At 38.4% G+C, this 25673-nt stretch overlaps 1 protein-coding gene across 1 annotated transcript in view; it reads right to left on the minus strand.

Moving 5' to 3' along the window:
* AGTR1 (angiotensin II receptor type 1) overlaps positions 1 to 23315 on the minus strand; it is a 56220-nt gene extending 32905 nt beyond the window's left edge. Inside the window, exons 1-2 of the mRNA XM_055412107.2 lie at positions 23056 to 23315; positions 11779 to 11863 (exon numbers count right to left, since the gene is read on the minus strand). The gene's annotated coding sequence lies outside the window, so the exon portion shown is untranslated. The remainder of the gene's footprint in view (positions 1 to 11778; positions 11864 to 23055) is intronic.
* Positions 23316 to 25673: the final 2358 nt, after the last annotated feature.

A 25673-nucleotide genomic window follows, 5' to 3' on the forward strand; every position in this document is an offset into this window, starting at 1 on the left:
ATGACTTTAAGTGCTAGCAAGGTGTTCACAATCACCAGGAACTCACCAAACTAAACATATGACACTGAATCCATTCTTAAAATGTAATTCAACTTTACATTACTTGAATAACAAGTAATATTTGTACACAGTCAAATGAAAGAGAACTTTAAAAATCTTATAACATAAAAAATTAAAATTTGAGATGCCAATAAAGTAAAAAGAAGAAAAAGATGAAAAAATCAGTAAAACACAAAGTTTAATAAAAAAAAATAGAGGTATTATGGCTTATTCTTTCTGCTCCCCATGTGGTCCTGCAATGCCAGCGTTAGCATCACCTAGGAGCTTTCCAGTAAAGCAGTCTTAGGCCCCACTCCATCTACTGAGTCAGAACCTGAATTTTGCAAGATTTTCCAGGTGATTTGTGTACTCATTAATGTTTGAGATGGATTGGTCTAGAGACACATTTAGTAATCACCAAAGCTTGTGTAGGGATCCAATCGTTAGCCCCTCATATAGACAAAACCAACCCCATCACTGAGCCCCAGTCCATTGGAGAGAACTGGGGAAAGGACAGACCAGCAGTGGCTGAGTCAGTCTCTCGCATTTTCAGAGGGAGCCCTTGGAGTTTAGAGGAAGAGTCTCATGGAGGCAAAACTGTGTACCAAGGTAAATAAAATCTATTTTACAGAAAGCTACTATCTGCTAGCTCCATACCTATAACAAGTGAATTGGATATTAATCTTTCAGAAGAAAAACAATATAGATTCAGACTTCTTGCTGGGACTTTGATGGGCGGGTCCTTGCTTGTTTGGGGAGAACTAAGAGCATCTAAAAGGATGGGAAGTGCTCCATCTTTCCTTGCTGTACATTATTACCTTTTTTCCAATATGTATGAAATATATGAGTTTTGCAATGTGAGTAGTTTTAAGTAGGAACTGTCTTTCCTCTTTAAAATGCAACCACTTGATGTACCATTTCCTTTCCTGGCAGAGGTTTTCAAGCTGTTCAACCACTAGAGGTCTGTATTACCTATCAAAAAAAAAAAAATCATACTCAACTAGTTGTCCTTCAGTTCTCAATTTCAACACCTATTTCTGTGTTTTAAGATTTAAAATCTTCTAAAAACATAACACCAGGGAATAAAAATCACAATACTTTAGGAAATGAAGGAGAAAAGCTAATAGGAATCCTTCCATTCAGAAGGGTGCCAGGTCTTTCCCCCTCTGACTAGGAGACAACTGAGTACACCTTCATACTTAGAAACACAGAATCAACAGCCAGTCACAAATCCGGGGAACAAATTTATTTTCTGGAAAACAGTTTTTTACCCAATATATTTTAAGATCTCTGTCTTCATTTTAAATATAAAGCGTTTGTTTTCTTATCCAAAGCAATTCAATTCTCAGTGTAGTTCAAGCTGCGCCCCGCCCCCCAATAGTTCTTAGAACACCAATTTTACTACTTTTATGAGGGTTTTTAAATAAGAATTTTTCTTGGTGACCCAATGTTAGACTAAAATTAATGCTCTTCAATGCTTAATTTATAAGACTTTGCTGCAATTTTATAAACAAATGCATGAGTCTTGGGCTAGCCTGGTTGAAGCTATATTAATGGTATAGCTAGTGGTCTTGACTGCAAGTTGAGTCTCCCAAGTTTTTGCCGGGTTCCACATTTGCTAGGGATTTTTCACTAGCATAGCCCATTTTGGGCCTGCCTTCTGCTGGCAGCAGCACTGACTCTGAGCCTTCCAGAAATCAGAAATGAGGTGTCCTGTTTAAAGGACACCTGATTAATAGTGATGAAACCTTTCCACAGCATTATAGGGTGGGCCTCCTAAAACACTGCACATTCATATATTCACACACTTAAATGGAATGGTTGAAAACACTATAGAGGTAAGGAGCTATATTACTGAGTATGTATTGCACCAAGGGTTTGGGATTTAGAGGCTGGGTTTTCATAGATTCTAATTACTCCTGCATTTGGAGTAAGTGGATACATTTGTTGCCAGGCAAGGTGTAATGCTATAAGCCTTGCCTTCTTAAAAGGCATTATTGCATAATGTTCCTGGCCTGGAAAGCCTCCAGAAGCATAAGCAGGTCTTGTGTGGCTTCTCTCTCAGTCTGTCACTTTATTAAAACACAACAATTTGCAAGTGTTATTTAGCAGATCAGCTGGGTTCATTTCAAAGGCTAATATTTAACAGAGGAGAAAATAACTTATCCTAATCCTTTTAAAAAGTGTCTTCTATGTATTCTCAGGCAATTTGCCTAGTGTTTTCTATAGATCTCAAAGCTAGGATTCAAGGACAGTTTTGTAATGTCTTATACTGTGTATCTATGTAATCCAAATGATCAGTTCTACAGCAGAAGGAAACTAATTCACAGTGCAGTAAGTTATACTACAGACCACATTATTTAAAGTGGTTAAGTTTTTCATTTCCTGTTGCATTTCTGCATATGACTGGTGGCATATGAATTACCAATTTTCTCATTGAAATGTGACAGAAAAATATCTGCTTTACCCAATCCTGGACATTACTTTCAGACCTCCTGACTTTTCTATTATTATTCAAAATTATGCTAGCTTATGCTTGCATCTAATAATGTATAAACATATTAATTAAATATTAGCACAGTGTTTACTTGTGCTAATGCTAATTTGCTTCAATCATGCCTGACTCTTTGTGACCCTATGGACTATAACCCACCAGGCTCCTCTGTCCATGGAATTCTCCAGGCAAGAATACTGGAGTGGTTTGCCGTGCCCTTCTCTAGGGGATCTTCCCCACCCAGGGATCCAACCTGCGTCTCACATGTCTCCTGCATTGGTAGGCAGGTTTTTTTTTTTAAACCACTGAGCCACCTGGGAAGCCCTCACTTGTATACACACACACACACACATATATATAAATGCTGATAGTACAGCAGTTAATTAAAAACAGAGAAAGGAAGATCTCAGGCTTTGGGGAATTTGATGAATTACATCTTGGGGAGAAATGAAAACTAGGATGTTGGAGTTAGACCCAGAATCTAGTTCTTGTCTTGGTACTGGTTAGCGATATGATGGACCCCTTAGACTCACTGTGAAAAACTGAAGCCAATGAGAAAACCTAAATTGTAGCTTTGTTTTTGTGAATTAAGTAAGAAAATGGAGATGAAGTGACTGACCCCGTGCCTGATCAAGTAAGCATCCAATTTAATAGATGTTAAATCACTTCATGGGAAATAGATGGGGAAACAGTGGAAACAGTGTCAGACTTTATTTTTGGGGGCTCCAAAATCACTGCAGATGCTGATTGCAGCCATGAAATTAAAAGACTCTTACTCCTTGGAAGGAAAGTTATGACCAACCTAGATAGCATATTAAAAAGCAGAGACATTACTTTGCCAACCAAGGTCCGTCTAGTCAAGGCTATGGTTTTTCCCGTGGTCATGTATGGATGTGAGAGTTGGACTGTGAAGAAAGCTGATCGCTGAAGAATTAATGCTTTTGAACTGTGGTGCTGGAGAAGACTCTTGAGAGTCCGTTGGACTGCAAGGAGATCCAACCAGTCCATCCTAAAGGAGATCAGTCCTGGGTGTTCATTGGAAGGACTGATGCTAAAGCTGAAACTGCAATACTTTGGCCACCTCATGCGACGAGTTGACTCACTGGAGAAGACTCTGATGCTGGGAGGGACTGGGGGCAGGAGGAGACGGGGACGAAAGAGAATGAGATGGCTGGATGGCATCACCGACTCGATGGGCATGAGTTTGAGTGAACTCCGGGAGTTGGTGATGGACAGGGAGGCCTGGCGTGCTGTGATTCATGGGGTCGCAAAGAGTCAGACACGACTGAGCGACTGAACTGAACAGACAAACTATTTGCAGGGCAGTTGAAAAGATGAAGTTAAGGATAGGTTCTGCCTCAGGGAATTGAAAGAAAAAAATGTGATGCTTAAAATACTATTTTCAACCCTTATATTATCTTACCCTCCATGATTGAGATAAGTTTGTTTTGCCTAAAATACTGTATAGTGTCTCCTTTCAGGAGAAAAATCTGTGGGAGAGAAATTTGAAGGAAGCTGTGACCAACTAGCTTTTTATTAGGGACAGAATGCTTATTAAATTTCAGGCATTATTTTAACTCAACTTGTCTTCCCAATACTATTTGGGTTTAGTGTGAACATTGAGGTATTTTGCAACAACCACTGGTGAAAGCAAAGACCAACTACTGACATAAAACTAAGAGGTTTTACTCAGAGGCGAAGGACTAGACTTTGGCAGTTTGGCCTTTATGCAGCAATTTCCAAGGACACACTTGAGTTTCAAAAGAGATATGTGCTTCCTGAAATCACAGGCCCTCACCTGGACAAGTCCGTGTCAATTCAAACCAACTGTCACGTTTTTGGGTGAGAAAAGGAAAGCTCCTCATTTAAAGTTGCATGTTGTATGTTCCCAGAATGTCCTAGTTCTTTTGCAAGGGCGGATTTTATGAGATATCAACGATATGAGGGGTCCTGGAAAATAAATTCCTATATCATTGTAAATAATTGTTTATACCATCAGCAGCCCTGGGACCTGGAATTATATCGGAAGTTCTTCTGGGGTTATATTTCAGTTTAGAGAGCCAGTCACACTTAAGGACTGAGTCCCTTATCTTTTGTCAACTCATCACAACCTTGTTTCCAGAAACCTCCTTCTATCACCACCACTTTGGAAATCAAATCTGCATTTCCATTTCAAACTGCATGCCCTATAACTCCTCATGCACAGGAGAAATGTACAAAAATATTTTACTATAGCATTGTGAACTATAGTTATTATTGTTTTTCCAGAGTAAAGGAAATCACATTTTCCCCCTCATTCTGTCCACAATCACTTCTCATTTCTCACTTGGGGGAAGTCTCTAATGGAGGCCTGTAAGGCACAGGCCTATTTGGGGGAAGCATGACATCACAGATGATTCGGTCCTTGTCCCTATCAGCTGGAAATAGTAACTAAGTCCTTTGTCTAAGCTGGTAAGAGAGGAGCTGCAGAAAATCAAATTAGCAGGAGAGAAACTATTCGTCTTCATTTTCTTGTTTCCAGCCTGCAAATACAGATTGTTAAATACGTCTGTTCTCTAATCCTCATTAGGAAATCTTGAAGAATAGCAGGACAGGAAAAAAGGCATGGGGGTTATGAGAAAACACCACTACTAAAAAAATAATACAAAGTCAGAATGGTTCCTTCTCATTCAGACTGTCTTAAGTGTTTAGAGGTGGTAGAATTTGAAGTTTTCCATTAAATTCTTTTATTTCAGTTATATGTGGATGGATGCCACGTATACAATCCCAAACATATCATTTTATTTAGAAATTTCTTTTTCTTGGACTTGAAGAGAAAATAATTTAAATGGAATACCTAGTGTATGAAATCATTTTGCATTCAGTGGTAGCCCCAGGACTTAAGTTCACCAGTATATTAGTGTCAGAAGGCAAAAATCTTCACGAACAATAATCTAATGGTGATGCCATGCACCACTAAATCTCTGTTATGGGGGGTTTTATTTTCAGGCCCACAGACATGGGATTACAGGTCAGTGATAGGCAAAGTATTCTTGAGGTATACCAAAGGCACCAAACATATCAGCGGGTGGTCCAGGAGGAACTGACATCAATTGCAGGTTTTTAATGATTAGAGTTCTAGTAGTAGTCACTGATGATGATGGCTACTGAACCAGTCACTGGGGATTGAATCACGTACGTGACTTCTCTTCAAAAATCTCTCCTGTGAAAATATTTCACTACATTTCAAAGCAGCTTCAATCATGAAACCATTTCAGTTAAAAAATTTCATTTGTTCCCCCCTCTTCTAGCATCCATTCTAAATTATGTCTCTATTCTACCTTTCAGTTGATACCCTTCAGTTTTTGCTGTCCGGATACTGGCCTGTTTGCTGTGTCTTAAATATGCCAATGCATTGCTGCCTCAGGGCCTTTGCACTTGCTCTGCTCGCTCCATATATCCATCTTCCTCCACACAGTTCCTTTGTTCTTACTAAGGAGGCTTTCTCTAAACTTCTTTCAGAACTGCACCCTTCTCCCTCACTGCTTCTATACTCTATTTCCATTCTTCATGCCATCCAACATATTCTATACATTTTTTTCCTGTCCAAATGCACTGGAATGTTCTATGAGGGTCAGGATTTTTGTCTGCTTTGTTCACACTTTGTCCTTCATGTTGGGAATAGTAACTGGCATGTAGGTGTCCAAAGAAAATACTTATTGAGTAAATAACAGCAGAATCTGTTGTAAACTGCAGCCCTAAAAGGAATACCTTGTGTTTAATATAATTTTCATTCAGAAGACTTTACTCTCATGACATTTCTTTGATTTTCATATTTTTGGAGTCAGAAGAAAGAAACTTTAGGGTTACCCCACACCTGCTAAGTAATAAACTTCTGGGTCACAATAGTTTCAAATTGAAATGCCATCAGGATTTAGACAGTTAAATACAGGTGTGAAGCATCATTAAGGTGTGATGGGGGCTGTGACAAATAGTTGAGTTCATGCACTATTCTCTCTAAAGGCATTCAGATTTGAAAAAAAAAAAAAAATTAAGCATAGCCCTGTCAGAAGAGAACCCGTCTGCCTGTGGTTTTAAAGGTCAACAGGACCATGAAGATATTTCTAAGTCATACCGTGTTTTCTACCTCTTTCCAACTATTCACTCAGGCTTGGGTATGTGCCTGATTCCACTTTAGGACAGGAATACTCAACTGATCAAATCTAATTACATTTGCTTCCCAACTAAATTGCATGTCACCTTCCCCTCTTGTGACGGAAATGGCCCCTCTTGGGTCCTCAGCATCTGATTATTGCAAACCTAATTGATTTGCGACATTTCATTAATAAAGTTAACTAAAACTAATTATACATATTGAAAAGAAGTTTCCTGTGAAATGAATTATTCTATTTAGCTTAAGGGTTCTTAATTGTTAGAATGAATTGTTGAGGATTGAAGCATTATTTTCTCTTGAGATCTTTATATATATATATAAAATACATATATATGTACATATGATATAAATATGGATTGATGGATGTTTATACCATAGTAATGCAAAAAAAAAGAAAATGGTTAAAAATGAAGGTTAAAGATAACAAAACATCCTCCTCAGAAGATAAAAATCACAAAATAGGTTGTGCATAGATCTCTTCATTTTAAGATGTCAAATTAGGATCTGTTACATTTATCATACAAAGGAAGCTAAAATCAATTTTTAAATTGTTTGACATGTATTATTTTATTCATAGCAAAAATTTCTCTTCACTGAACTGATTCATATTGTATTTCTCACTCTTTAATTCAGATGCTATGTGTCTAATTCACCAATCTAATTAAATCAAAATTCTAGCATAAATCCAGAGGGAACCTATACTATTTAAATTGCCCCAAACCAAGCAGATGCATGTGGGTCAGTACTTTTCACAGGGTCATTTTCAACATTCCCTATTTGTTCAGTTATATGTAGATAAATATGTTCTACATAAAATGAAGATGAGCGTTCATTAATGGTTTAGAGTTGAATAAACCGTGGCTGGGCCATTACTGTTACAGAATAACCTTCTGTATCACATAAGAAGCTGTTCTCAGCAATGACTTGAATTTACATTGCTTTTACACTGCCCAAGTAGGTGCCAAAGAATTTCCTTCTTTGCATTAAGTAAGACACTGAGTTGTGTTGTCCTCTTGCTCTGTATACTGACTGCACTGGACAGGCCATGAGGCAGCAAAATGCCCATCCTGTTCTTGCCCCTTGGCCTGAAGCATCATCACTGAGGAGCCAAGGTTCAGACCCTAGGTCGAAAGATAGCCTTTATCCACTGCCTGGTTTTATCTACAGTGGCTTTGTTAGCTCTTTATGGTGGCCAGTGCTGTGTGCAGAAGTATTTTGGCTTCGCCTGGGTAAAAGGAGAAGGAAGGCTGCTTCCGATGGGACTTTGGACTTGTGATGTGACATTGTTCCTGTTGTCTCACGGATGCCCTGGGAGAGTCCAATATTTTGTTTCAAATCTGGAAAGGTGCCAAAGACCTAATTCTAGATAACGGGTTATCATCTGCCAAGTTTGTACTGTACTATTACATTTCTGAGATATTTTAGATATTCCCTGAATTAAAAAATAATGGCTCATATATCTAAATCATTTTAAGAGTCTTAAAAGGAATGACTAGCTCGTTGAAAGTAGAGGATGACAGAACTTCTAGTACTGGTGAAAAGTGTTTCCTGCCAGCAAAACCAAACCATGAAACTTAGAGGCTAATTCTCTGAGCTCTTTTAATTATTAAAAATATTAATATTAATCCAGTTTAAATTAGAATCTCCTATATAGTTGTATGCTGTGCATATCTACCTATATTATTTAAACCTAGGATGAATGTTACTGTGAATAAACTATATGGATAAAATGTTATTTACAGTAAACCTGTTATTCTATAAAGAAAAGCTGTTTTTTGGTTTATTAAAAAAAAAACAAAAATTCCACAGACAGCTAATCTTTACTCTGCCTTTTTTTCATTGGTAAGATTTGGATTCATATTTAACAATTCAAAACTGGGTCTACACCTCTATTATTTATGCTTTCACTGAAAAATGATACTATTAAATGTGTAAGGAATATTGGCAGGGTAGTTATGTCTTTTTCATAGCTAGTTATATAGCTATTTCAAATCCTTGATGCTTCAATGACTCAAAGATAAATTTGCTTTTAATTTCTTGCCTTATGTAACATATAACCATTAGTCTGGGGACCAAATTTAATTGAACTACTAGATATAAGTGACTGGAAAATAATTGAAACAATGGTGAATAAGATGTTTAAGTATACATTGTAAAAGGGGGTGATTACATTAATTAAAATTATAAATAAGCTATTGTTCTTTGTTATACAATAAGTTGGAAATTCAGAGACTATTAATATATTATACATTTCCATACATGATATAGAAATAAATGATCTAATAGTTATTTTGTTTGGTTCTTCAGCTGCTTAAAAAAATAAAGCTTTAGTAAAGTCAGTATGATTGAGACCCATCTATCATTGTAGGAAAAATAAAATCTTCCAGAATATAAAGAACAAAGAAAAAATACTGGTCTTTAAAAATGACCCTACATCTTTTCTAGTTTTGGTTACTTGGAGACGTCAGTGATTCAGTAAAAAAGCCAATAGACATATATTAAGTCAACATAACTACATGTACAACTTTTCACAATTTTTAAGGAAACAAAAACCTCTAATTTTATAAGAATACATAAAATATTTAAAGAAATATTTAAGTAAAACATTTAATTCCACATATCTTAATATGCAAATAAATAGGAAAGAGGAAAGGGGCTTGTGAGAGCCATACACCAGATAACCTACAGATAAGAAAATTAGCATTTAAAAAATATTTTAAATTTTCCAAAGACATATAAAAGAGCCCAAAACTTTCTTACCAAGTAGCAATGGAAGTCTACTGCATTATTAATAATTTCTATATAATAGCACTGCCTAGTAGAACTTTCCATAATGGTAGAAATGTTCTATATCTGTGCTATTCAGTACAGTAGCCACTACCTACATGTATGTATTGAGAACTTGAAATGTGGCTAGTATCACTGAGGAACTCAGTTTTTAATTGCATTTATAATTAATGTAAACAGCTACATGGGGCAGATGATAACCATAGATTTTAAGCTCCTGAATATTTTTATTCTTTTATATGTATTAACCATGTTTTCCCATTTATCATAAGTAGGTTTCAGCCTAAGAATTTTTGTTTCTAAAATATAAAACAAGCTCTGAAATGCTGTTTACACATTACTGGTTTAAATCAATAAAAGATCAAAGTTCTGTAGTTGTAAGTTGATGAAAGTTTTAAAGTGACAATACAAAGTTCAGAAGGCCCCTGGAAAACACTTTTTGTATTTCAATATAATGACCATGGGTTGGGACGGGGCTTGGATATTCTTCCAAAGGCAAGGTTGCTAGTTAGTGGAAGAATTGTATGATGTTAGTTCTTCAGTGGAAAATAACTTCTTAGAATTAAACATATGTTTGCTCATTCATCTGAAACTTAAAGGTCTGAAAAAATTTAACATTGTATAGGATGTTTTTGTTCAGTGTTTTCTTATTTGTAAGCAAAATGTCGTAGTTATTTGGAAAGTTTTACTACAAATGTGTGAATGTTAATCAGAAACTTAGGGGCTTCCAAAATACAGGAGGAGAGGCTGATCTAAGGACCATTTTCAGGAGGAACACCCCTGTATTATTACCCTGATTCTTCTGCTTTAAGGCTGAGGGGGTGAATATGTAAAGAGCTCCTTCTGTTCACTACTCTTAGGATGTAAAAGAAAGCTTCTGGTTTTGGTATCTTCCTAACTGGGACATATATTTTAATATATTTTCCAGCATATTTTAATATATTTTCCCAGAGCTGGATTTTTGCTGAAAATATGCATAGCCCAGCTTCTGAAATTTCAACTACAGCTCACAAAAAAACCCCTAAAGATTTTCAGTGGCAGAACTCTGCAGGACGTTACTATTTTTGTCTTCCAAGATTAAAGTAGTCCTAAATAGTTTTCTAACACCACTGTGGACTGCCTTCCAGCAAGTGTTTCCTACTTGTCAATCAAAAAGACTAGTTATCTCTAACATATGTATGCCCACCCACCACCTATCTTATCTACCTTCTACTTTGATAAAATCCAGCCATGACACATTCAGAAAGGGACAAGCTACTCTTTTCATTTTGCTTGGAGGAACTAGGGAATGTCTCCCCTGTTAATTTGGGAAGCTGAGGGTTTATTCTTTGAGCTGAGTTTATTTCAGGAGAAAAAAATCCTGCTAGCTGGGTAAATCAAGGAGTCTTTTTATGAAAAGTATCATACAGTCTGTGTGATAGGAGTTGAACCAACAGAGCACCCCCCTAGCTGCTCTGTGAGGTTCTGAGTGGAATGCCCTGCTGTGTGACTCCATGGGGCTTATGTCTACCAGGGGTTAAACTGCTTGGGAATTAAAGGGTACCTCTGTACCCAGTTTCAGAGACTTTTTCCTATACTTTATTGGTGTAAGGGAGACTTTTGTAAGAAGAAAACTCTGAGACATTCGGGTTTTCTGAATGTGAATAGGTGGCTTCAGGGTTTATAGTCTTCAGACATATGCCTCAAGAAGTGAGATCTTGGGATCACAGAGCACCAGTTGCCCATTCAGTGGTTGATGAGAGAGCATGATCATTTCCCTCCTATCCCTCCTAAAGCCCTACATCTCATAGAAAGCACTGCTCAGAACAGTCACCTGGATTTTCCACGAGGAAATCCCTGCCAAGGGGTTGCAAATCTCTCACATGGTTTATCATCAATACATGAATATCTTTGTAATTCTGACACTGTTTATACTTAAAATCATGTTAGGGGGATTTCCCTGGTGGTCCAGTGGTTAAGATTTCGCCTTCCGTTGCAGAGGATATAGGCTCAATCCCTGGTCTGGAAGCAGAGATCCCACATGCCTTGGGGTCAAAAAGCCAAACCATGAAATGGAAGCAATCTTGTAAAAATTCAATAAAGACTTTAAAAATGGTCCACATAAAAAAAATCTTTAAAAAAAATTCATATTATTAATAATATGTATGTTCTTTATATATTGGAAGGAATGGGCTCAGAATGTCATTCTTTTCTACAGCTTCTGTTTCTGTCACCTGACAATAGTGTGTGTGGCTTTTTGTGCTACCTTCATGGCTGACACATTAGAGAAAATTACTGACAGATACAATAGGTGTAAGAAATTTACCTGGATGCAGACCTTCTGGGATGGCTTCAATGACTTAGTCAGATAAAACCTCAGTCATTTTAGATCAGCTTATCATGTATCAAATCTGGAAAGAAAAAAAAAAGATTAAGTGATTCACTGAAAAAGGTCAGATTTTTATTTTCTAATTTATAAAATAAGCATTAACACTACATCTTAAGAATATTTTTGAATGGAATGAAGCCATCTGTCAACATCAAGAACATATTTTTCCTTATACAGACTTAGGCTCTACTGGGTGACCGTCTGTCAAGGGACCTCATCCTCTTCCTGATTATAGTCAACATCTTCCCTCATACACTTGTAGATGAATGCTAGAGAAGGCGAAAAAGAGTTTTGGGGTCAACAATAATGCAATTTCTAAGGCATTTCTGTAGATATAACTACTAAATATAAGAAACATCCTTATAGATTTTTACTTGTGAATTAACAAACTTTGACATATGATTTAGTTCAGTTCAGTCGCTCAGTCGTGTACGACTCTTTGCGACCCCATGAATCACAGCATGCCAGGCCTCCCTGTCCATCACCAACTCCCGGAGTTCACTCAAACTCATGTCCATCGAGTTGGTGATGTCATCCAGCCATCTCATTCTCTGTTGTCGCCATCTCCTTCCACCCCCAATCCCTCCCAGCATCAGACTCTTTTCCAGTGAGTCAACTCGTCGCATGAGGTGGCCAAAGTATTGGAGTTTCAGCTTTAGCATCAGTCCTTCCAGTGAACACCCAGGATTGATCTCCTTTAGAATGGACTGGTTGAATCTCCTTGCAGTCCGAGGGACTCTCAAGAGTCTTCTCCAGCACCATAGTTCAAAAGCATTATTAGAGTATAACTGCTATACAACATCATGCTAGTTTCTGCTATACAATGGAGTGAGTAATTTATATGTATACATATATCCCCCTTACTCTTGGACCGCCTGCTCGCCAACCCTCCTCCATCCGACCCATCCAGGTCACCACAGAGCAATGACTGAGCTCCCTATGCTTTATAGCGTGGTTGTGTGATTCTGTTTTACACATGTTAGTTAGTGTGATATATAATTATTTTCATATAAAGCTTCAGTTCAGTTCAATTCAGTCGCTCAGTTGTGTCTGTCTCTTTGCGGCCCCATGAACCACAGCATGCCAGACCTCCCTGTCCATCACCACCTCCCGGAGTCCACCCAAACCCATGTCCATTGAGTCGATGATGCCATCCAACCATCTCATCCTCTGTCATCCCCTTCTCCTCCTGCCCTCAATCTTTCCAAGCATCAGGGTCTTTTCAAATGAGTCAGTTCTTTGCATCAGGTGGCCAAAGTATTGGAGTTTCAGCTTCAATATCAGTCCTACCAATGAACACCCAGGACTGATCTTTAGGAAGGACTGGTTGGATCTCCTTGCAGTCCAAGGGACTCTCAAGAGTCTTCTCCAACACCACAGTTCAAAAGCATCAATTCTTTGGCACTCAGCTTTCTTTATAGTCCAACTCTCACATCCATACATGACCACTGGAAAAACCACAGTCTTGACTAGATGGACCTTTGTTGACAAAATAGTGTCTCTGCTCTTTACTATGCTGTCTAAGTTAGTCATACCTTTCCTTCCAAGGAGTAATTGTCTTTTTCATGGTTGCAATCACCATCTACAGTGATTTTGGAGCCCAGAAAAATAAAGTCAGCCAGTGTTTCCACTGTTTTCCCATCTATTTGCCATGAAGTGATGGGACCGGACGCCATCATCTTAGTTTTCTGAATGTTGAGCTTCAAGCCAACTTTTTCACTGTCCTCTTTCACTTTCATCAAGAGGCTTTTCAGTTCCTCTTCACTTTCTGCCATAAGGGTGGTGTCATCTGCATATCTGAGGTTATTGATATCTCTCCCAGCAATCTTGATTCCAGCTTGTGCTTCCTCCAGCCCAGCATTTCTCATGATGTACTCTACAACTGTTATTGTGCCATAATTTTGAAAAGAAATCTCCTTAAAAGTTTATTTTGTTTTAATTTTTCATAGAAGTAATATATGTATGTGGTACAAGTGCCTAGTTATGAAAATGTATAAAGTAAAAGTACACATCTCTTAATTCTCTAATTTTCTCTCCAGATATACTTCCCAGAGACACATACTACTAATAGTTTTTTCATGTACCCTTTGGAACTTTAAAAAAAGTGCACCCATGCATATAAATGTGTATATCCATGGTTTCTAATTTGATGCATTATATGTTCTGTACTTTGCTTTCCTTTAAAAAAATACAGTAATATGACTTGTAGAACTTTCTACGTCAGATACACAAATCTATCTCACTCATTTTGATAGCTATATAGTATTCTATTCATTGCACTGAAATACGATAATTGATATAATCAGCCCCTGTAGTGGGCCTTGGGGGCTTTCCAGGTGGCTCAGAGGTAAAGAATTTGCCTGCCAATGCAGAAGACTCAGGAGATGTAGGTTCAGTCTCTGGGTGGAGAAGATCTCTTGGAGGAGGAAATGGCAACCCATTCCAATATTCTTGCTTGGGAAATCCCGCGGATGGAGGAGCCTGATGGGCTGTAGTCCATGGGGTTGCAGAGTTAGACACGACTGAGTGACTCAGCACACATCATGGGCCTTAAGGTTTTTTTTTTTTTTCATTTCCCTTTTTTGGATGTAAAAAAGCCTCAATGATCATATTTATATATATGCAGTTTTGTACTTATATGATTATACTGGTAGAATAAATTCTAAACATAATTGTCGATACAAATTGTTTATACACTCTAAGTTTTTGGAAGATACTTACAAAATATCCTCTATAATGGCTATATGAAGTTCAGTTCAGTTCAGTTCAGTTCAGTCGCTCAGTCGTGTCCGACTCTCCACGACCCCATGAATCACAGCACGCCAGGCCTCCCTATCCATCACCAACTCCCGGAGTTCACTCAAACTCATGTCCACAGAGTCATAAAATTTTACATTTTTTTCTCAGTCTGACAAGTGAAAAATATATATTTGTTTTGGTTTACCTTTTTTGGTTATGAATGAGGTTGAGCATATTTTTGTTTTCTTATTTTTTACAGTTATTTTTCTACTAGTTTGCCTAGTTATGGCCTTCACTAATGTTTTTCCATTGGGTTCATTGTTTCTTGTTTTAAAAAGCTCATGTCGAAAACTGGCATTTTACATGTAATGTGTGGCAAATAGCTTTCCTGAGTTCCTGTTTATATGTTTTGCTTTTCTCTGGTGCTTTTTACTACACAACCATTTTAATTTTTTTTATATAGCCAATTTCATCAATATTTTTCATTATGGGTTGAGGATTTTTTAAAGTTAAGAAATAGTTTAAAGTTAATGAGTTCCTCAAGAAGATTGTGTAGAGGTTTTTTTTTTTTTCCTAGCAACAATGTATACGAGTTTTACTATCACATTGTGGTACAGGAGAATTTTGGCATTAGAAGAATATATTTTTAACTTATTTTTTGGTGGTATTTTTGTCATAGCAAAAATTTTCCCATGAGATATTTTTTTCCTATAAAATGCCACTTTGGTGTAAAATCGGTGAACTCTTACAGGGCTCTAGGGTACCTTAGGGAAAATAATAGAGACAGGGTTGACTTGCCAGGATCATTCTCCAGAGGGTTAACGGTGGTTTTCTATGATCTGAAATGGAGAGTGAGTTAGAAGGAAAGGAAAAGAAATTCCAAGATAAACAAAAAGTACAAACAGAGGCTCATGATAGGAAAGTCTGAAAGCACATGCCAAAAAAGGGGAAAGAAAAGTAACCTTTGATCTTAGCCTTGATCTTAATAATCCTCAAAAGCTTTAAAGATTTGTTATATATTTTGCCTAATGTTTCTTATCTGTTCTGCAAATATGCAGGCATTTAAAAAATCTCTAAGTGATTTTGCTCTCAAATCAGTACTAGTGTAACTAAACTATTTTCATTAGAACACCAATGACCCAAATAAGACATTAACGGCACCTTGACAAGAATCTGTCAAAGACACACAAACACACACGCACACACACACACACTCATTGGATTTATGTTTTATACACTGCTGTATTCACTTGTGATTATCTTTCCTTGTCACTAGATATTTAAAAAATATACATATAAAATACACAATGACTGTATAATATTTCATCATATGGCTTAATGTAATGAGATTTAAAAGAATAGATTTATATTTCTCGCAAAAATCCACTCTGTTAACCCAGTATATCAAACGCTAGAACACAGTCAGGAAATTATTACATAGGAGTCACATCAGATTATTTTCCATTCCTGCTGAAGTGGCAGCAATTGACTGTGTGAACGTTAAGTGCTGGAAGACATCATGGTACAATGTATTTTATGTGACATGACATCATTTGAATGGAAGGAAAATTAGATGATTAAAGCTGGGTTAATGGAACGTTCTTGTTCTAGCAGCATACCACATAATTTACAAGGAAAAGACTCTGATGCTGGGAAAGGTTGGGGGCGGGAGAAGAAGGGGACGACCGAGAATGAGATGGCTGGATGGCATCACCGACTCTGTGGACATGAGTTCGAGTGAACTCTGGGAGTTGGTGATGGACAGGGAGGCCTGGCGTGCTGTGATTCATGGGGTCGCGGAGAGTCGGACACGACTGACCGACTGAACTGAACTGAACTGAAGATGCATCTGAAATGCATAACAAGAAGAGTTTGGGTCCAAAAGTGGAAAAAAGCATATATGATGATGAAATTGTAAATGGATGGAGTTTAGAAGAGATGCTGTGAGGTTTTTTTTTTTTTAGTTTATTTAGGATAAAAAAAAAACTAGTGTTGATTAAATTCAGCCACACTCAAAACTATTTGGGGTTAGTGAGACAAGCAGGACTGTAAAGAGTCACAAGAGAATCACTGGTACTTTATCATTGATCAGCACTAAGAAACTCTGCCTGCTAGTATGCAGGATGTCTCCTGGGCACAAGTTCCCTTTTGAGCCCTTGCCACTTGGCTTTATGGCATCCCTGGGTTGATTTTTGCCCTCATCTATAACTTACAAGTTAGACACTGTACTATTAGTGCTGCCGAAAGTTCTAGATCTAAGCAGCTGGTGACATTCTGTCTCCCAAGGATGTCCCTTTATCATGCACAAAATCGTGGCTGCTCAGTTCTGTTGACATGCCTCTCCTCTCAAACATGATCACAGGGAGCCCAGATTCACCTCGGTCTTTTGACCCACATCAATGAGCCTCTGTCAAAACAACAGACATTTGACCCAATCCAACTGACAGCTCTCAGAGAGTCTATATGCACTGGGAAAAATGTTTCAGAGACTCATCATTTGAGGAGTCACTGGCTTAAAATAAGGTACCCTTGTTTGCAGACTGACTGATTAGTATTATAATCAACTAAAGTTTTAGAAACTATGCTTATAGATAAATGTGTTTATATTAAAACTATGCTTATAGATAAATATGTGTTTATATTAAAAGCTGAGTGATATATAATTTGAGTTGGAAAGATAAACAGTTTATATATGTAGGATATGGCTTGTTCAACTCAAGAACTTTTTAAAAATGTTCATCAGAACACAAATGTAAAAAAGATAAATTTCAGGTAAGTTTTGGGAAAATAGAGATATCAAATCTTAGGTTTTAAATTATGAACTATCATAGTTTTCTTACTTGTTTCCCAACAAATAAGGAATTCCTAGAATTCCTCATTATTGAAGTTAAAGGTAAGATGACAGGAAAATGTTATAGATCTTGCTTTTTTCTATGAGGAAAACAGAACTTGATTTCTAATTATAACTTTTCAATAATTATCCAATAATTAATAAATAATTAACTGGTCCAATAATTAATTGGTATTAAAAAGCAGGCAGCCTAATGTAGAGCAGACAGTGTGGGTGGCAACAAAGAGCACAGAATCAAAATTGTGTTCAAATCTTGACTCTGCCGCTGCTGCTGCTAAGTTGCTTCAGTCATGTCCAACTCTGTGAGACCCCATAGACGGCAGCCCACCAGGCTCCCCTGTCCCTGGGATTCTCCAGGCAAGAACACTGGAGTGGGTTGCCATTTCCTTCTCCAATGAAGGAAAGTGAAAAGTGAAAGTGAAGTCGCTCAGTCATGTCCGACTCTTAGTGACCCCATGGACTGCAGCCTACCAGGCTCCTTCACCCATGGGATTTTCCAGGCGAGAGTACTGGAGTGGGGTGCCATTGCCTTCTCTGAATCTTGACTCTAACTGTTACCAAATTTGGGTAAGCTACTTATCGCATTATTACTCAGTATCCCAATCTATAAAATGGGGATGAGGCAGTGACTATTATATAGGGATGTTGTGAGGATTAAATAAAACACAGTATTGAAAGGCTGAACATTGTCTGGCACATTATATATGCTCAATAAATGTTAGTTTTATTAAAAATGTTATTTTATTAAAAAGCCAAGAAAATAGCCCCTGCCTCTTGAGAAACCTGTATGCAGGTCAGGAAGCAACAGTTAGAACTGTACATGGAACAACAGACTGGTTCCAAATAGGAAAAGGTGTACGTCAAGGCTGTATATTGTCACCTTGCTTATTTAACTTATATGCAGAGTACATCATGAGGAACGCTGGGCTGGAAGAAGCACAAGCTGGAATCAAGATTGCTGGGAGAAATATCAGTAACCTCAGATATGCAGATGACACTACCCTTATGGCAGAAAGTGAAGAGGAACTCAAAAGCCTCTTGATGAAAGTGAAAGAGGAGAGTGAAAAGGTTGGCTTGAAGCTCAACATTCAGAAAACAAAGATCATGGCATCTGGTCCCATCACTTCATGGGAAATAGATGGAAAAACAGTGGAAACAGTGTCAGACTTTATTGTTTTGGGCTCCAAAATCACTGCAGATGCTGATTGTAGCCATGAAATTAAAAGACGCTTGCTCCTTGGAAGGAAAGTTATGACCAACCTTGATAATATATTAAAAAGCAGAGACATTACTTTGCCAACCAAGGTCCGTCTAGTCAAGGCAATGGTTTTTCCCATGGTCATGTATGGATGTGAGAGTTGGACTGTGAAGAAAGCTGATCGCCGAAGAATCGATGCTTTTGAACTGTGGTGTTGGAGAAGACTCTTGAGAGTCCCTTGGACTGCAAGGAGATCCAACCAGTCCATTCTAAAGGAGATCAATCCTGGGTGTTCATTGGAGGGACTGATGCTAAAGCTGAAACTGCAATACTTTGGCCACCTCATGCGACGAGTTGACTCACTGGAAAAGACTCTGATGCTGGGAAAGGTTGGGGGCGGGAGGAGAAGGGGACCACAGAGAATGAGATGGCTGGATGGCATCACCGACATGTGGACATGAGTTTGAGTGTACTCCGGGAGTTGGTGATGGACAGGGAGGCCTGGCATGCTGTGATTCATGGGGTCGCGGAGAGTCGGACATGACTGAGTGACTGAACTGAACTCTCTTTAAAAGTACAGAATCATATCCATATAACTTTTATTACAGGATATTGTTATAATTATTCTATTAAAAAGTACAGAAGCAAATGTGTATTCTTCAGTATTCTTACTCTGAAGTTAACTATGTAGTCAAAGTACTTTAATTCATTGATCTAAATAAGATTTTAACATCATCTGATGAAGAACAAAGCAGCTTTGATTATATGAAGAGAACAAGAAATTCCATAAAATTTGATCCAAACTAAATGGTTATTAATGCTATGATTTTAAATATTAAGGGCATGTAAAATTGGGACTTAGACTATGAAAAATAAAGCATACCTATTTCTTACCCATTTTTCCAATTTGTGTTAGAAAAGTAAATGGGCAACAAAATTTAAAATATTCTTGACTATAGGAAGGAAAATCAAATGATAACGGCAGATTCTAGACACTTACTTCTAGTGTACATATATACATTCTTTGTAAGTAAAATATTTTGAAATAAATTTTGGTTTTCAGAGTCAAGGAAATTTTTTCCCACAGTGATCATTTGCTATAAAGAGAAAGGATCAAAATCAGATAGAAAACTTTTAATGTTAATACAACCACAGCTAAGTTTCACTTGTCATATTCTGATTGTTCTAAACATATATTTTGTTTTCTAATTGTCAAGTTTGTCATTAAAGTAACCACCAAACAAAGCATCTGGCAAATTTATAACTCTTTAGAATTTTTTTTTTTTTTGCTGTAATGTATTTTAGATGTATTTTAGAGCTTTAATAGGATAATAGTAGTAATTTGCCAAATCATTTGCCTATTACCTTAAATCCGTACAGATACTTCTAGATTTAAGATGGCTTTGTATATTAAGCCATTGAAAAGTTGATTTTTTGTAGCTGAAATTCATATTGTGATTAAAAATAAAAAATGTAAAGTGATAGCTAAATTTAGGTGGGAAATGGAACAAAATTTACTGTTGCTGTGAAAGCTTTAGTGTACTGTTTTAATAGACACTAATGAGAAAAGAAACACAAACCGTGTTATACAATGACTTCAGGCAATTTTGAAAGAGAAAATTTATAATCATTTTGAAAAAAATAATAGTACTTTCCAGTAGTGATGGGTTAAGAAGCTGATTTTTCCAATTTGCTAGATAACACAGGTGAAAAGTGTTTGGTTACTTTTTTTATACTTGGATACTTCATTATATTTTGTTGCTCTGGCTCTGTATTTGTTTATTGCCACAGTCTGTCTTCAAAATAGCTTTTTAATTTTTACAACACTTGGATTTACTTCAAACTTCTAAATAAAATTTTTAATTTTTCAGCCTGCTCTGAGAGACTCTGGCATTGCTCAGTCATGACTGAGCAGGAAAAGGACTAAGTAAACTAATGAGCTTGGGGCAAAAGACCGGGAGCCTGCATCAGGCAGCCAAAACATCTAAGTGTGATGGGTCTGGATCTTGGTCCCTGTATCAAATTCGAAAACTTGAAAACAAAACACAGCAACTGTCAGCTGCATAAAAAGGACACTGTGAAAGCACAGATAAAACTATAGGAGACGTGAATCATGCATTTTAACTGTGAGTTTCAAACTCCTTTCCGAATGTGTGAATGTGTAACTCACTCAGTCGTGTCCAACTCTTTGAGACCCCATGGACTGTATGTAGCCTGCCAGGCTCCTCTGTCCATGGAATTCTCTATGCAAGAATACTGGAGTGGCTTGCCATGCCCTTCTCCAGGGGATCTTCCTGACCCAGGGATCAAACCTAGGTCCCCTGCATAGCAGGCAGATTCGTTACTATTTGAGCTACCCGAGAAGCTCTCAAGTATTTCACCTGGGCTTTGGGTAAGCAGCAAAGTTTCTTTCATTATTTTTCATCTAGCACAGGACAAGAATTAGTCATAGTAACAACAACAGCAACAGTAATAAGCAGCAGCAGCAAAATGACCCCAAATTATACACCAGCACATACACCCAACTCTCACTCAAAGTAGGAAAAGAAAAAACAAAGAAAAAACCTGAAAAATTCACAAGGTCACAGTCTGAGCACTAACGCAGGGTAAGAGGGGGATAGCAGAGATTTGAGCTCAGAACTCTTGGGTTGCAGAGCATTGCAAAAGCAAGAGTGACTAGAGGACACTTTATAAAACTTGTCTCCCTTTGGCTTCAGTGGAAGAAAACCAGCTTTCTTTTGGGTTGGATGACGGGACAGCTGATTCAGTTTAAGATCAAAGAAGAACCGAACAAGAAATTGAGGCCTCATGATGGACACAAAAACCAAGGGAATTAGGAAGAAAAAAAGGGGGGGTACAATAGAGTAGATAATGGACTAGACACTACTAATCATGAAAACTTTAGCAAAGTGTTGAGATCCAGCAACTTGGGGCCACTCCCTGAGCCTTAAGCCAGGTTGTAGAAACTGCCAACTGTAATCTAGGGGATGGACACTTGGACCTAATGATTTTCCAGAGCAGATAATTTACCAGGAGAGATATTTAGACAGTTTTGAGGAGCACAAACATGGGCTAAAAGGGTAATTATTTTAGACTTTATTTTTTAAAGCAATAACTAGGAAACAAAAAGAATCAAGGAATTTTATCACTAGAGGGACCTGAGGTACGAGTTGTGAAATAACTCTAACAGCACATGGCCAGTTATGTGGGAGTCTCCATTCCCAGTTCTCTGTGCTTCCTTGCCTCTGTGCTTCTTGCCCCTGCACTGTCTTCCAGATGGGTGTTGGAATCCATGACAGTCTCCAGAGAGATTATCCATGTGGTGGGGCCTTGAGAGCTAGGGAAACACTACCTGGCAACAAGGGAATGGGCAGTTTCCTTTAAAGAGACTTACAAAGGTGTTACAGCTTATGCTAAGGAGAATAAACCTGGGAGACCCAGGGTGGTATAATGACCAAGAGAATCATGTTGGGGATGACAGCAACTTGAAGAGGAGATAGAGGTTGTTCAGAAAAGTCATAAAACAGAGCAGCAGGGTGCCAGATTTCCTCCCTGCCTCATTGTTACTCTCCTCTAGGAATGACACTAGAAGTAGCCAGGTGGAAAATGTGATCCCAAGGGAAAGTGAGCACCCATACTTTCACCAAGAAGAGAGGGCTCCAGAGGGCCTCTCGTGGGTGTTTGATTCTTAATCAAGCCATCAGCAAAGAAAGGTCAGGCAAAGAGGCCCGCAATGGGTTCAATAGCTCAGGGCAGGAGACTCTTCTGGAGACAAAGCATCTGGCATCGTGGATAGATAGGGCTGGACATTTAAGAGAACTGGAGAACGGGGTGCTAGGTAGAGGGGTGTATGAAGGGAAGGCGTCAGTAAGAGGCTCTGCTCGGTCTTGGAAGCAGAAGAATTTCTCCTAAAATCCCCCTCAGTGACAAACATGCTCTGGCCAGGGCCGTGTGGATTGGAGTGTGCGGAGAAGCCCCGTTTTTCTCCCCAGTTATTCGATGAGGACTCAGCATCCCGGGGACAATCAAGTACGCCTTTCAAGTGGCACAACTTTTAAAGGGACTCCCGCCTCGAGGAGTCATATGCTCAGATCACAGTTTAAAGACACGCGTTAGCTAAAAGCCTCGGGAAGAAAGTTTCCTTGGCTGCATCCCATCTCTGCAGATTCTTCACTTGCGCTCGACAGAGTTTGGTCAAATCAGAATGAAACGTCGGGGGCATGCGGCAAACAAGATCAGATTGCTTCTTCCCACATCTGATTTGGGGAAGGTCCTCCACCTCCCAGTGGGCACCGGGGGGACCTTAGCTCGCTCTCGCCACCGTCCCCGAGAGCCTCCCGGCACCGCGCCCGCAGCTGACACCTTGACACGAAACTGACACCCCCGCCCCAGCCCGCAAGCCGGCGGGGCAGTCCGCGCCACTCACCCGCACTCTCTCGGGACGCTGCGCGGGCGTCGGGCCGAGCTGGCGGCGCGCGTCCAGGCTGCGCCCTCACTCCCGGGGTCCGCTTGGGTTCCTCCTCATGGATCGCCGTCTCGGGCAGGCAGAGCTGCTAGTCGCGCGTCTGCTCGGGCTCTCAGTCGCCTCAGGCCCTTGGCTGACTGGCGCTGGAATCGTCCTCTCTGCGGCAGCTCCAAATTTATAGCGAGGGGCGTTGCTGCTTCGAGGGTTCCAGGGGCGAGGCTGTGTTTTGCACTCTCTCCTCCTCCGCCCCGCCCGGGAGACCCTCTCGGCCCAACCCCCTTTCCTCTCCAGATGCTGACGGAAGCGGGATGATGCCACAGTCATCCCCGGTGTCACTCACTAGATCTGCGAGTGCCTGGCACTGAACCCGGCATCGGGGGAGGGAGTGGAGAAAGCCGGGAGAGCCGACGGTGCAGGACCAGTCATTTACACCAAGATCCGGGTCACTCCACTTCTTTCTTTTTAAACTTGGGAAACTTTTAAGGATGGATTAGGGAACTTCTTTCTCTTCCCTGGATGTAGCTCAAACTTTGATAATACCATTGTTGATCAAAGATCGCTGCCATAGATTGTAATCTCAGAGTTGTTACAAAGTGGAAGGGTGGACATTCATTTCCTCCTATTGGGGTACGCTGTTGGAGATACATTTTTAAAAATGTAAAAAGTTAAAAAAACAAAATATGACTAAGTATTTAAGGAATAATTAATATAAATTCTTTATCAGTTCTTCCGAAGAAGATGATCACTTTGCAACTCACACTATGAGGTCAGTATCACCCTTATACCAAAACAAGATGAGACATGAGGAGAAAATCTCCCCGATGAATGCAGATAAAAATCCTCAGCGAAATATTAGCAAATAGATCTAGTAACATATTAAAAGGATTATACACCATGTCCAAGTGAGATTTATCCCAGGAATGCAAGGTTAGTTTATAAAATATCAATTGTTATAATATACCATATCAACAGAATAAAGGAAAAAGCCACAAGATAATCTTAATAAATTAGAAAACATTTGACAAAATCTAACACTTTTTATCATAAAATCATTCAGCAAACTATAATAGAAAGGAATTTCTTCAAACTGTATAATCTATCTGTGAAAACTCACTAACATCATACTTAATGTTGAAAAATAATGTTTTTGCATCTAAGATCAGGAAAAAGGCAAAGTTCTTTGCTTTCCACTTATCTATCAAACACTGTTCTAGAGGTTCTAGCTAGGGCAATTAGGCAAGAAAAAGAAATGAAAGGCATCCAGATTAGAAAGGAAATGAAACAATTTTTATGTTCAGATAGCATGGTCTTGTATTTAGAAAATCCTAAGGAATCAATTAAAAAGCTGTTAGTGTTAATAAGTTCAGAAAGGCTTCATGATACAAGAGCAGTATACAAAATGAGTTGTATTTCTGTATGTCATCAAAAAGCAATCAAAAAATACAATTAAGGAAAAACTGCATTCACCATAGATCAAAAATATTAAACTTTTTAGGAATGCATTTAATAAAAGGATGCAAAAATTATACTCTAAAAATAGAAAATATTGTTGAAAGAAATTAAATTAGACCTAAATAAATGGCCACCTCATGCGACAAGTTGACTCACTGGAAAAGACTCTGATGCTGGGAGGGATTGGGGGCAGGAGGAGAAGGGGACGACAGAGAATGAGATGGCTGGATGGCATCACCGACTCGATGGACATGAGTTTGAATGAACTCCGGGAGTTGGTGATGGACAGGGATGCTATGATTCATGGGGTCGCAAAGAGTTGGTCACGACTGAGAGACTGAACTGAACTGAAATAAATTGAATGACATTCCATGTTCATGGGTTGGAAGACTTAATATTGTTAAAATAGCAATAATCTCCAAGTAATATACCGAGTAAACACAACTATATAAAAATCTGAACAAGTTGTCTTTGAAGAGATTAACAGGGTGATCCTAAAATTTAGGAATGCACAAGGGACTCAGAATAGTCAAAATAATCTTGAGAATAAACAGAGTTGGAGGACTATAACTTGTCTCATAATATCACAGACATTTGGAATCATTTATCCTAAGACTTTTTGTAGAAAAGCCAGAAGTAGGTGACAAATTCCAGAGTCTGTGAGTGATATTAGGAAATGTTCCTGTGATTATTGTTTTAAGAATCAGGGGAGCTTTATGTTTTTCAAATGTATTTAGTGCTATGAATCATTAATCATAGTCACACCTGTACTAAATTCCACCTTGATTTTAGAAATGATCATAGTTTTGAGAACTGGAAGTTTGTTACAGTCAGTTGTTTTGGGTGAAACGTCTCAAAAGGGTGGGGTTGACTCACTGGAATGTTATATCATCAGACACAAGCAGATGAAAAGGAGAAGATTCCAAGAAATTAATGGCATCATTATTATTGTGCTGAATCAGCTGAGAAATAGGATGGTTTAAACACCCAACATTTAAGCTTAACCCAGCTTTGCTGCTTGTTAGCCTCATACACAAATTTACGCTCTGATATGGATTTTTAAAATATATAGAGTAATAATGTTCTCGAAACTCTTGTTAGGATTAAGAGAAAGTGTATATATAAAA

Source organism: Moschus berezovskii, chromosome 1 (genome assembly GCF_049115385.1).
Source record: "Moschus berezovskii isolate FMDL1 chromosome 1, NW_MosBer_1.0, whole genome shotgun sequence".
In the NCBI taxonomy this organism is placed as follows: domain Eukaryota; kingdom Metazoa; phylum Chordata; class Mammalia; order Artiodactyla; family Moschidae; genus Moschus; species Moschus berezovskii.